The 12,025-nt window shown below is 35.3% G+C and overlaps 1 protein-coding gene across 1 annotated transcript in view; it reads left to right on the forward strand.

Annotated features, from left to right (window-relative positions):
- LOC150091450 (exportin-4-like) overlaps window positions 1-12,025 on the forward strand; it is a 748,459-nt gene that overhangs the window by 478,415 nt on the left and 258,019 nt on the right. The window lies entirely within an intron of this gene.

The raw sequence follows: 12,025 nt of genomic DNA on the forward strand, positions 1-12,025 counted from the left end.
ATATGTTAAAATATTAGTTATTGCCTAATTATTAACCATTTAGGATTTTTTGAATTTACCCCGAATTCCAAGAAGTTTAGCACTTATAAATTAGCCATTTTTGAATATTTCATACTATTTTTCCCCTCCATTATTAGTCAAAAATACTGTTTGGGTTCAATGAATTATCATATTGTTGGTTCTTGAGGCTGTCACAGATATTATGTCAGATATGCCAGCTATGCTTGCTATCTAGGAGTCAAATGCTGATGGAACTGATATTCAGGTGACACTCAAGTTAAGTGGACCAATTCTGGCCAATTCCATTCGGTCTTTTGGCAGCCAGATCTTCTTGCACCTTCCTGATGGTAGGTCTGTTAGTAACCCTGGGTATAACCGCCATGTGCAAGTCCTGAAATATGGCACCTAGCATGCTGTAGGTGACCTCCTGTGTGCAAACCAATGTAAGCAGGGGTCGTGGCGGTGCCCATGCCACATGGAGAAATGCCATCTCTTTGTGTTACCAGTGCAATACCACCACTTTGCTTATTGGCAGCTTGAAGTGGTGGAACCCAAGTTTAGTCTTCAGAGCAAACCCTCCCCCATCTCTTCCTCATGCAGTATGATTAATGTCTTTTGAGATTATGATAGACATGCCATGATCCAATTTTCCTTACATTTCGAGGCTAGAGCTCTAAAACACTGTTCACAGGCCAGCCGCTAGATAGTCCACTGGACCGAACCTATTGGTAACTCTCTAGGAGGCTTTCAGATCAGCTGGTGTATAATCTCTTCTCCTTTTGTATGCTGGGGCATTTTTGAGGCAGTTATGTCAAGAAGCTGGGTATATTCTTACCATGTGTATGCCATATCCATAAATTTCATTACTTCATACAACATGGCCCCCACTTCACCTTTTCTTACTGTTGAATACACCATGAATTGTCAAAACCCATAGAACAAACTTATCTGTGAAAAGATCTAAACCTCCCAAACACTTTCCTCATTCATTTCACAAATATATGTATGTGCTCTCAATGATGTCCATTTCCACTTAGTCTGCCAAATCCCATGTACTTTTTCTGACAGAATCCCAGTTATCGGTTGATTCAACCACTGCTCATCCAATTTATTTGTTGTAGGATTCCTTTTGCTTCAAAGGTGGTACTTGTGCATATGTCCAGCAGACATATGCACAGGTACTTGATATTCCCTGTCAGAGACTTAGTAATTTGGAATCTCCTCTTTTTGATCTTCTCTGGCTTAAAATCTCTCTGTCAAATTCTGCAAAATTCATCTGTTTCCTCATAATTCTCCCAACTACACTAATCACTTGGATCTCTTTGAAACTTGGCTTTCTCTAGTCCAACTTTCCTAACAGTGAGGTAAGTTTCCTTGGTGATTTTAATGTTCACAACTCCAGCTGGCTTCCATTTTCTAGTAATTTGGACCCAGCTGGTCAAGATGCTTGAGGGGTTTTCAATTATTAATGACCTCAAACAGATTGTTTATTTACCTACCAGAATAGGGGACAATCCTAACCAGGCAGCCAACACGCTTGAGCTTTTTCCCACAAATAACCCTTCTAAGCAGTAGTGAGCTGTGAATATTTTAACAATGGGCTCACAGTTTTGCCGACTTTTTATTCTTTTCTTTTACAACTAAGCAAATACATTTTTTTTCATGATAAAATTTTAATATTGCAAATAAAAAATAACATGAAATATTTCCCATAACACAAATAACATAAAACAAACTATTCTAGAAAAGATTAGTACACAAAAAGCACAATTACATGAAAAAATTATTACACAAATATTCAAGAAAAATTTATTGCCATATAGAATTTACTTCTTTATTAATATTTGTTATCGATTTTCTGCTTTGCTCAACAGCTGAGTGATGATCATGGAGGAAAGATTTGACATAACGATCTGGATCAAATTGAAGCAATGGTTTTCCATTTAGATTTGTGGTCATCATATCTGCAATGTGCTTAATTGTCGGGTGCCTCTGTAGCCAGGTGGGCAGGAGCAGCAGTGCGTAGTGCACACTTCTTGATTTGACCAGGGTTCGAGCCCTTGAGCCACCAAATACGGAGGATGCAGAAAGGTCAGGGAATGACTACCGCATATTCCTGGAGCAATACGGCCTTAGTTGCTAATGCTCCTAAAAACCAAATAACAACAACAACAACAGCTTAATTGTCAAAGATGTTCTTTTTATTGTTACAATATTTTTCATTATGTGAAAGCTTGCTCAACTTCAGCACTGCTAATCGCTGTGGTTTCAAGGATATTTCTGCCTTTTTTAATTGAAATGGGAATTTCACTCAATTTTAAAGATAAACCGTCTTCAACAAAATCTCTAAAATCATTAATTTTTATTTCATATTTTATTAGAAAACTTAAATTTCTTATTTCTTTTTCACCTTCTTACCGTGGAGATGAAAGTTCTTCCATATTCCCCGTTTAAAATGTTTAAAATTTCTTAAATTCCTCATCATCAATGATATCATTATTTTCTTTCTTCAATTTAAAATTACTGTGTTGCATTAATAACCTATCCTTTAAGGATAAAACAGTACAGTTTAATAACTTGTCACAAGGTAATTTTTTAAATGTGTTCTTACTTTCGATTTTGATTCCTTGAAATTCTTTTGACTTCAACATGTTCTCAATTTTAGCTTCTTAATTTCCTTCAGAATTTTTCAAATTATCAATAGCATTAATAGTTCAAATAATTTATCTGCTTTTACTATAATGAAGTCGCGACTTTGTAAAGTTTCTGAAAGGTAAGAGAGCTCCTGCAGGATGTTGATCATTAGTGCTAAATCCTTAAGAAATTGCAGATTTAAAAGTTGGTTTAATAATCCCAAATATTTAACTTCTGATTCAAAATGTTTTCACAAAGCGGGATAATTCCTCCAAACCGCAATTGCCGTATGCAAGTTACAAGTTGTTCATTGTGGCCCGAACGCACGACCGATCTTTATAATTTCCACATCAAGTTCTTTAGCAATCATCCTCAAATCATACTGTTTTTTTTTGGAGATTGATGATATAATGTGTACAGTTTATCTAGAAATATTTCAAATTATTCACTTCTTTTATATTTTTTATTGAATCATCTAATGCTAATTTCAAACAATGAGCCAGGCAATGCCGAATAATGATGTTTGAAAATTGTTGTAAAAGTCTGGTTGAAATACCAAACTTTTTCTCCAGCATTACACTAGCACCAGTGGAACAAAATCCAATAAGATTTTTTTAAAAATATTTTTCAGAAAAACCATAGTTGTTTACAGCTGTAATTATGCTAGTGTGTATGCATTCAGCAGTTGTCTTTTCTAGTTCAATAAGATCTATGAAACTCATACGTGGCTTGGCAAGTTCAATACGTAGGTAAAGAATTAAGACACTTTCTTTGAATAATTTTGTAGACTCATTGATTATTATGCAGATTTTGACATTCTTTTCTGTTATTTTAGTAAAGATTTCCTTTTTTTATATATTTGGAAATATGTTCAGCGATTCTAATGTCTGAAAATCTTGAATGCAACTAAACTCCTATATCAACCCCATTATTACTCTGTAATTTCAATTCAGATGGCAAGTCAGACATTGGCTGATTTCTTTTTAAGAGCCGATACACTGAATTAAAAATTTTGGCAGTTGTCTGAATTTCTTTATCATTCAGTTTATCAATTAAATTTGGAAGCACATGCCTTTGTGATTCTTCATTTGTTTTGAAGAATTTTTTATGTGCCACTGACTCATTGTGAATAGATTGTTTTTTTGTGTAAAGATGCCCGTCTACTATTTTTATTTTTTCCATTTGGGTCCACCTTAATTTCAATCCATTCTTTTGAACTATGAAAATGTTTTTCTTGTTCAACACCCAATTTTTATATTTATCATGAACAGAACAACCTAATTTTCCATTTTGGATGTATAGCCATTTCTACTGAGTTTAAAAAAAAAAAAAAAAAAAAAATGCTTGTTTCTCATTCCAGCAATTGGGAAGTTGTTACACTTCATAACTAGCACATTGATTATTTATAATATCCTCATTATCAATGTTTGTATTCACAGAATTATTTGACGAAATAGCTTCACTGCGAACATTAATAATTAATAATAATAATAATAACGGCGCCTCCGTAGCCAGGTGGGAAGAAGCAGCAGTGCGAAGCACATGCTTCTTGATTAGACCAGGGTTCGAGCCCGTCACCACCAAATACGGAGGATGCGGAAAAGTCGGGGAATGACCACCGCATATCCTGGAGCAATATGGCCTTAGTTGCTAATGCTCCTAAAAACCAAATAACAACAAGCGAACATTAATTTTCTCCATTACACTGGCAGAATCCGTAGAAACAGATTTTTTTTTTTGTCTTTTCCAAAAAAAATTAATAAATGGGACTGTCTTTTCATAGCTGATGGATTTAAAAAAGTGCTTTAAAAATTATATTATTTAAAAATTTATAAAAATTATATTATTTAAAAATTTATAAAAATTATATTAAAATTATAAAAAACTTCTAAAAATTATAGATTTTAATAAATACTTGATAATGAGCAATACACAATACACTTCTCTGTGGTGCAGAAATTCAACTGGTTACTTTCACTGTCGCACCTACCCTCATACACAAATTGGCTTATCTTACTTGCACACTTGTCCCTACCACGTGGCTTACGACGACTGTTCGGATAGGTTATATGAAATGCAGCATGCTGAGTGACATTTCCAGTGCTGCCTGTACGCTAATGGAAGATACTCATAGGGCCGGAACTAGGCAATCCTATGCCCAGAGCAAAAGTAATACAAGTGTGCCCACATTATATGCAGATCTTTATGAATTTATAAAAATTACTATTGCAATGATCCATTGATTTGCCTATCTATCTATACATTAAAAAGTTTTCCTCCTAGTGATATTTATTCGAGCCAATGGGAGAAGAGGGAAAGGACATTACGTCACTACAAATGCAATTAATTATTGACAACTGCCTCCATAATGTTCACCAACCTCATGCACGTGATTCTCTGTCTTAACATTTGATGTTCCATTGTAACGTTTTTTGTATATTAATGAAAATTGTATATTTGTGAATACTGTGGTTTAGTATTTTGTAAATATTTTAAATATTTGTATAGTTTGTAAATATTTCAGTTAAATATTTTAGTCCTGCTCTTTCAAATGCACAATATTCCTCATGTATTATGGAACCCGAAGCAAAAGGCCTTTTCCTAAGTGACCTATGTAAATGCAGGTAAATAATTATATAGTGATGATATTGGCTGAAGTCCAGGATAGTATACACCGGTAGGTACTTTGATGAAAGCAAAGAAGATGGTGGTAATTGATAGGTGAAGGCATCCCCCTTTTCTGATTGTTTTATGTCATTGAGAAGGGGAGGCTTAGCTTAAGTAGGATGTTTATCCCTTCATCCCACTGTTTTAAAATGGGAAAACGAGTTCCCAATTTAAAAACTGCGGCAAATGTGGGTAAAAAACACCCTAGGCATATCAATCTAGGATGGGCGGGGAAAGCAGTGGCATCTGCCAATCACTGCTTTGTTCCTGTCCGTTTGTTGAAATATGGGAGTCACAACTTGTCAGTCACTGCTTTCCCACTGTTTTGCTTGCCGCCATGTTGGATGGTGTACATTGTTCTGGAATTTTACCGCGATATTTATTCGACCTTGAGAATGCCGTGCTACAAATGCACAGGTAAATAATTGCATAGGTCATTTCCTGATTAGATATTGACCAGTGCATTTCAACAGGTGTGTTTTTTACATAGAAAAGTTTTGACTTACTCCGTATACCTCTACATTTTATATAGAAAAGTGTGCTTGTGGGTGGGCAAAGCTCTCTAGTATTTATTAATAAAATAATTTAAATAATACAATAAATATAACAAAACAAAAATATCAAAGAAAATGAAACTTATAAATATTTGTTGATATCTGCAGAGCCTTTGTTTTTATATAAACTACAAAAAAAAATACATATAACTACAAAGAAATAAAAAAAATCACAGATAGTTTGTTTATATATCTAGAATAAAATCACAGAAACAAAATATTGCGAAATATAATATAGAGTACTTTAACATTATAACATAAACTAAAAATATGCAATGAAGATGTATTGTTTTAATTGAAGAATTTTTTCTCGCTCTTGCCAAAGCAAAATCATCAATAATTTTATCATAATTTGTTTTGTGGAATGTGATTTTCAATGGATATGATTAATATCTTGTTTAGTCATTCTTGTTCAGTTGTTGATCTATGGTAATTTTTAATCAGTTTAACTTTATGAATAGCCTTTCACAAGAAGCTGTTGTTACAGGCAGGGTAAGAAAAATTCGTAACGCTTTTCTTATGTTTGGATAGGATTCTATTAGGCAGTACTCATGAATGAATTAGAGAAGTTGAAAAGGGGTCACAGATTTTATATCCTGCAAAATTGATATAACATGATTTTTGAAAATTTCAAATTCTATTGAAATATCTGATGCATTTTAATCTTTGTTATATTTTAATGGAAGGTCAGAAGCTGTCTTCTGCAAGTCAGATTTATTAATTAATGCAAGTGAAATTCCAAATAGAAAATCAAAATCTAAAGAAATAGTATTCAGTTTTTCAAATGTAGTGCTTAAGTCATTCATAAGAACATCCAAAACATTTAACTTCAATACAAAATTGTTGTTCGGCAGATAATTTTAAATCGTCCGAAGGGTCATTCTTATTTTTCTTTCTTTCTTCTCTCTTCTGGAAATGTTTCTGATGTGGTATCAGCATATCTGAAAATATTAGATTTAGATACCCCAGCTGATGTTGCAGGTGAACTCAACAGTTACTTTGCATCTACATGCTGGCCTTAATTAACACAAAACGGAAATGCATTATTCAAATAATAATCAATAGGAAAAATTATAATTGGTCTGTGACCTTCAGAAATGTCCATAGAGAATTTTAAAAATACCTTGTAAATAACTTTTTAACTATATACCATGTAAAAGATAATAAAAATAATTATAGAATTAATTGTTTGTTGCATAAAATACATAATGAAGAAACTAATCATTTGCTATGGAAATATTTGAACACAGTCGTTTGAACAGTGTTGGCTTTCTTTTTTTTCATCATACAATTTCTTATATTTGACACCAAGCTTCTCTAGGCCCTGGCGAAATAACATGCTTCTTTCAATGTTAGGATCAACATCCATTACCTTTTGTTCGAGATTCTCTGCAATGCGAAAGATTTTGCCTAGTTCTTTTACCATTATCTCCTTTGTGGTAACATTTCATCTGGCTCACACTCTTTTTCTTCAGCTTCTTCATATGTACGCTTTTCCTCTATTTGAAGGAGATTGTTGTCACTTAGCTGTTCTGAATGCGAATTTAGTGATTCTTGAATGTTAGCCATATCCAAGCCTTTTAAACCAAGATCATTACCAATATTAGTTATATCTTCAATAACTTTTTGAACTGCATCCTTGAAGCCAGTAAAATCATTTGCACAGTGGGGTAAAAGATGCTTCCAAACTGCTCTCATATATTGCTGGCTGTCACTTCTTCCCATGCTGCATGAATGTTTTCAGTGGCCACTCATATGTTATATTTTTCCAAAATTCTGGTACAGAAATTGCATTGTCTCTTGCTGTAGCTTCAAGTGCCTGTGCAAATGTTCTACGGAAGTAATCCTTGAAAGTTGCAATCGTCCTTTAGTCCATAGGTTGCAATAACGAAGCTGTATTTGCTGGTAAGAAAACAACCTTCACATTTTCATTTAAGTCGCCAAGTGCAGAAGGATGTCCAGGTTCATTATCTAAAAGCAACAGAGCTTTAAAAGTAAGATTATTTTTCTTGCAATAAGCTTCAACTGTTAGACAGAAATAAGACATAAACCAGACTTTAAATAGGGCTTTGGTCATCCATGCTTTTTTATTTGAACGCAAAATGACTGAAAGAGTTCGACGGCTGTATCCTTTTAAAGCCTTTTAAAGCGTAGAAGCCACACAAAATCCTTTTAAAGATTTTGTGTGGCTTCTACGCTGTCATCTATCTGTTTACCAACAACGCTTTACATCACATAGAAAGCAGTATTCTGACTTCCTGCCAGTCTATACAGATGGCTCGAAATCAGAATGTCATGTGGGATCTGCTGTTATGTTTCCTCACAAAACTTTATCCAATAAGATCTCACAAGAAACTAGTATTTATACTGCAGAGTTGCGTACAATAGAAACAGGCCTAAATCACATTAAAAATAGTGATTACCAAAGGTATATGATTTATAGTGATTCATTGAGCGTGTTACTGCCTCTAGCATCGATGAGGTATAACCCTCATCTGATCCTGTCCCGGATCCGGCAAATTATTTTTTCTCTCTTGGAATTCGAATTTGACATTCGCTTTTTGATGGATCCCAAGCCACATTGGGATCCTGGGAAATGAATTAGCTGATACCGCTGTCAAATCAGCCATTTCCCTGCATAATAGTTGCCTGTCGGTCCCCTTTACAGACTATAGGCAAATAATATGCTCTAAATTACATTCCCAATGGCAAGATTCTTGGCATGGACAGGCCACAAATAAACTACATCACATTAAGTCTGTAATTTCGCAATGGCAGTCCAGTCTATGCAGGGTTCAAAGAGAGGAAGTTGTTCTTGCTCAGCTCTGCATAGGTCATAGTCATCTAACACATTCCTATTTGCTGAGGGCGGATGACCCACATGTGTGAGATATGTAACACTATTTTAACCATCCGTCATCTTTTTATAGAACGTCCTGTTTTTATAGAAGCATGACACTTGTGTTTTACCGCTTTTAATAATCTGACTGAACCATTTACACTCAGTCAGATTATAGGTGACAGAGACAACCTGTCTGACGTTTTTAACTTTTTACATTCTATTAATTTATATACAAAGATTTAAGTTTTATATTTTATATGGGTTTACTTAACTTTATACCTTTTTTACATAATAGTTTGATGTGGTAGCCTAGGTATTGGCTACCAAATGTTTAGTATTCTGTTTAAATTTGACTTGGCATATTATGACCTTAGCTGCCAATGCGCCATTAAAAATCAAATCAAATCAAAACCCTTAATGCCACACTGCTCCAATTTGTATAGCAGTCTTTTATGGCAACAGCATTAAAAGCTTTTCTGAAATTCAAGGATTTGATGTCATGATTATTTTTTGAATCTGGTTCCTTTGCTACTGTGTCATAGCATCTGATCAAATTTGTTAGACAAAATTACCCATTAATGAATCTACGCTGTAACTTCAGTATAACTGCATTCCTGTCTAGCTGGTCCTGCATTACTTCTTTATTCAATGACTTCATTATTTTTTTTTGAACAGAAGTTAACAGGTCTGTAATTACATATGTCACCTTTTGATCTCCCTTTGTGAATCGGGGATACATTTGCAGATCACCTGCCCATAGGGACCTTGCCTGAATGTATGGTTGCTCTCATAATCATGGCTAAAGGTTTAACTCTTTTGCTACCTTCTTTGATATAACTGGATAGATCCCATTCACTCCAGTTGCGCTTTTTATATTCATCTTCAACAATTTCTCCTCTACTTTCCTCACAGTTATCACAAAATCATTCAGCTCCCTTCCAAAATTTGACCCACATCCCCACTCCCAAAGAATTCCTTATGTATGAATTTAGATGTAAAGTACCCATTCAATTTTTAGCAATCTGATCAGGAATATCAATAGTTAACCATTTATATCTAGTGGACGAATGTGATTGAACTCTTTTTTTTTTTTTTTTTTTTTTTCATATGGTTTATCATTGACAGTCTCCCTTAGCATGCTTAACCTCCTTTGTGATTTGATTGCAAAGTAGTTTATATCTACTGTAGGCATCTGTATCACATGATAATTTATGTGCATCCCATGCATTTTTCTCCACTGCCACAAGTCTCATTTGTTCAGCTGACATTTGTTTAGATGTATGCCATGAACGGTATCTCTTAGTTGGTATAAAAAGCATAGTAGATTCTAGAGTAACATCCCTGAATGCTTCCCATTTGCCGACCGGGCTAGCCGGGTGGGTAAAGTGCCTGCCTGGCAACCCAAAGGTCGCGGGTTCGAATCCCGCCTCGTGCTTGGATCAGAGTACTGCAAAAATCTTGGGAGGTGCATTATGGCCATAGAAGCCGATGCGCCAACAACTAACTAAAACAAAAAAAAAAAAAAAAAAGCTTCCCATTTAGAATCAGTTGTGCCATTGCATAAAATTTAAAGAAATGTATACCACTGTAGTCACCTTTACAAAAGCAAAAGTCATTTCCCTTGCCTTTGACAGTATTTACATGTTTAAGTAAATACCACATCAGTACATTATGATCACTACCACTTATTGGTTTATTTATTTATTTATTTTTTTCATATGCAGGTTCTTAATGCAAGAAAGTTCACTACTGATAATTAAATCAAAGTTATTGATTTCTCTTATGAGGCCTCTGTAGCCAAGTGGTCAGGAGTGGGAGTGCAGTAGCACATGTTCCTTGAGTAGACCAGGGTTCAAGCCCCTGACTGCTAAATACGGTCGATCTGCCAACCCGCACTGGACCAGTGTGGCAGATTACAGTCCATTTCCCTCAACGTGAATTGTTGAGGAGGCTTCCATCCTGCAGGTTGACTTGGCGCATTATGGCCTTAGCTGCCAATGTGCCATTAAAAACCAAACCAACCATCCTGCAGTGGGTTGATAATGGCTGCAGTTTACCTTTTTTTTTTTTTTTAACATGCTGGAGTATGAAACACTCATCCAGTAAATCCATAAATTCTTGCTACTGTGTGTGTGTGTGTGTGTGTGTGTGTGTGTGTGTTGTGTGTGTGTGTGTGTGTGTGAGACACAAGGGCCAATCATTATCCGAAAAGTTGAATTTCCTCATTTTAAGACATGCTGATTTACTGGCCCACTTTATGTTTGTCCACAGCTGTTCATTATACTCATCACGGTTATTAGGCCTGTAACACACTCCTATTCTCATTGTTGTTTTCCTGTACTTTTGTCACAACAAACCGACTCAACATTGCATCGGGCACCCGTGTCCACTGGATTCACTGCCTTTGATTTTATGTGCTTCTTAACTAAGAGCATAACCCCCTCCTACCTCCTGTTCTGATTGTTCTTTCTGTACATATTGCTCTTTATATTCAAATTCTGAATTCCTTACATCTGAGTGACACCATATGTCTGATATCCCCACAATATCTGTGTTCGATGGTTTGAACAGCACTTCAAATTCATCAGTTTTATTTACTATGCTCCTAGCATTAGTGTACATACAAGTGTACCTGCAGTTGTTTTTACTCTTAGTAACCCTAACAGAACCCATGTATTTACTTGTTCCATGATGACTCACAGCAGACCTTAAAATTCCCAGCACCTTGTTTTCTAGGCTGCTGCACATTCCAATAGAGACAATGCAAGAATCTTTCATTTCTGCTTGCGGCTATTGTTAATCTCTTAGTCTGTAAAGCATTTAGGGCATAAGCCTCAAGCTTTGGGAGAGTCTGTTTGCTGTTTTACTAATATCAGAATATTAGTAAAACAGCATTGTTTTAAGTTATATCTCATAGTGTGAATACCCACAATACCCATCCACCGAAGAAGGGCCAAATAGCCCCGAAACAGTTCTGTCTGGGTGGTGGTGGTATCCATCTGAGAATAAGTAACATTAGTCTTCTCCTTAGGTGAAGCATTACTTATTTGAAGTAGTACAATATCATGGCAACTTGTTATGAAGGTATTCACAATATGAGATATAACTTAAAACGATGCTGTTTCACTAATATTCTGATATAGCTATGTATTTCTGATGCGCTTGCACTATATTTATACATAGTCTGTTAATGCTCCCCCCCCCCAAGCTAGCGGTTTTCTGATCTGCAAACACTGCGTCAATGGCATCAGCAAATATTCTTGCACCTCTTCTGTTTAAGTGTATCCCATCCCTGTGAAAACACTCCCTCCTATTAAAAAGCACAGAC

The sequence above is a fragment of the Mastigoproctus giganteus genome, chromosome 1 (assembly GCF_048544385.1).
Source record: "Mastigoproctus giganteus isolate SK-2022 chromosome 1, ASM4854438v1, whole genome shotgun sequence".
In the NCBI taxonomy this organism is placed as follows: domain Eukaryota; kingdom Metazoa; phylum Arthropoda; class Arachnida; order Uropygi; family Thelyphonidae; genus Mastigoproctus; species Mastigoproctus giganteus.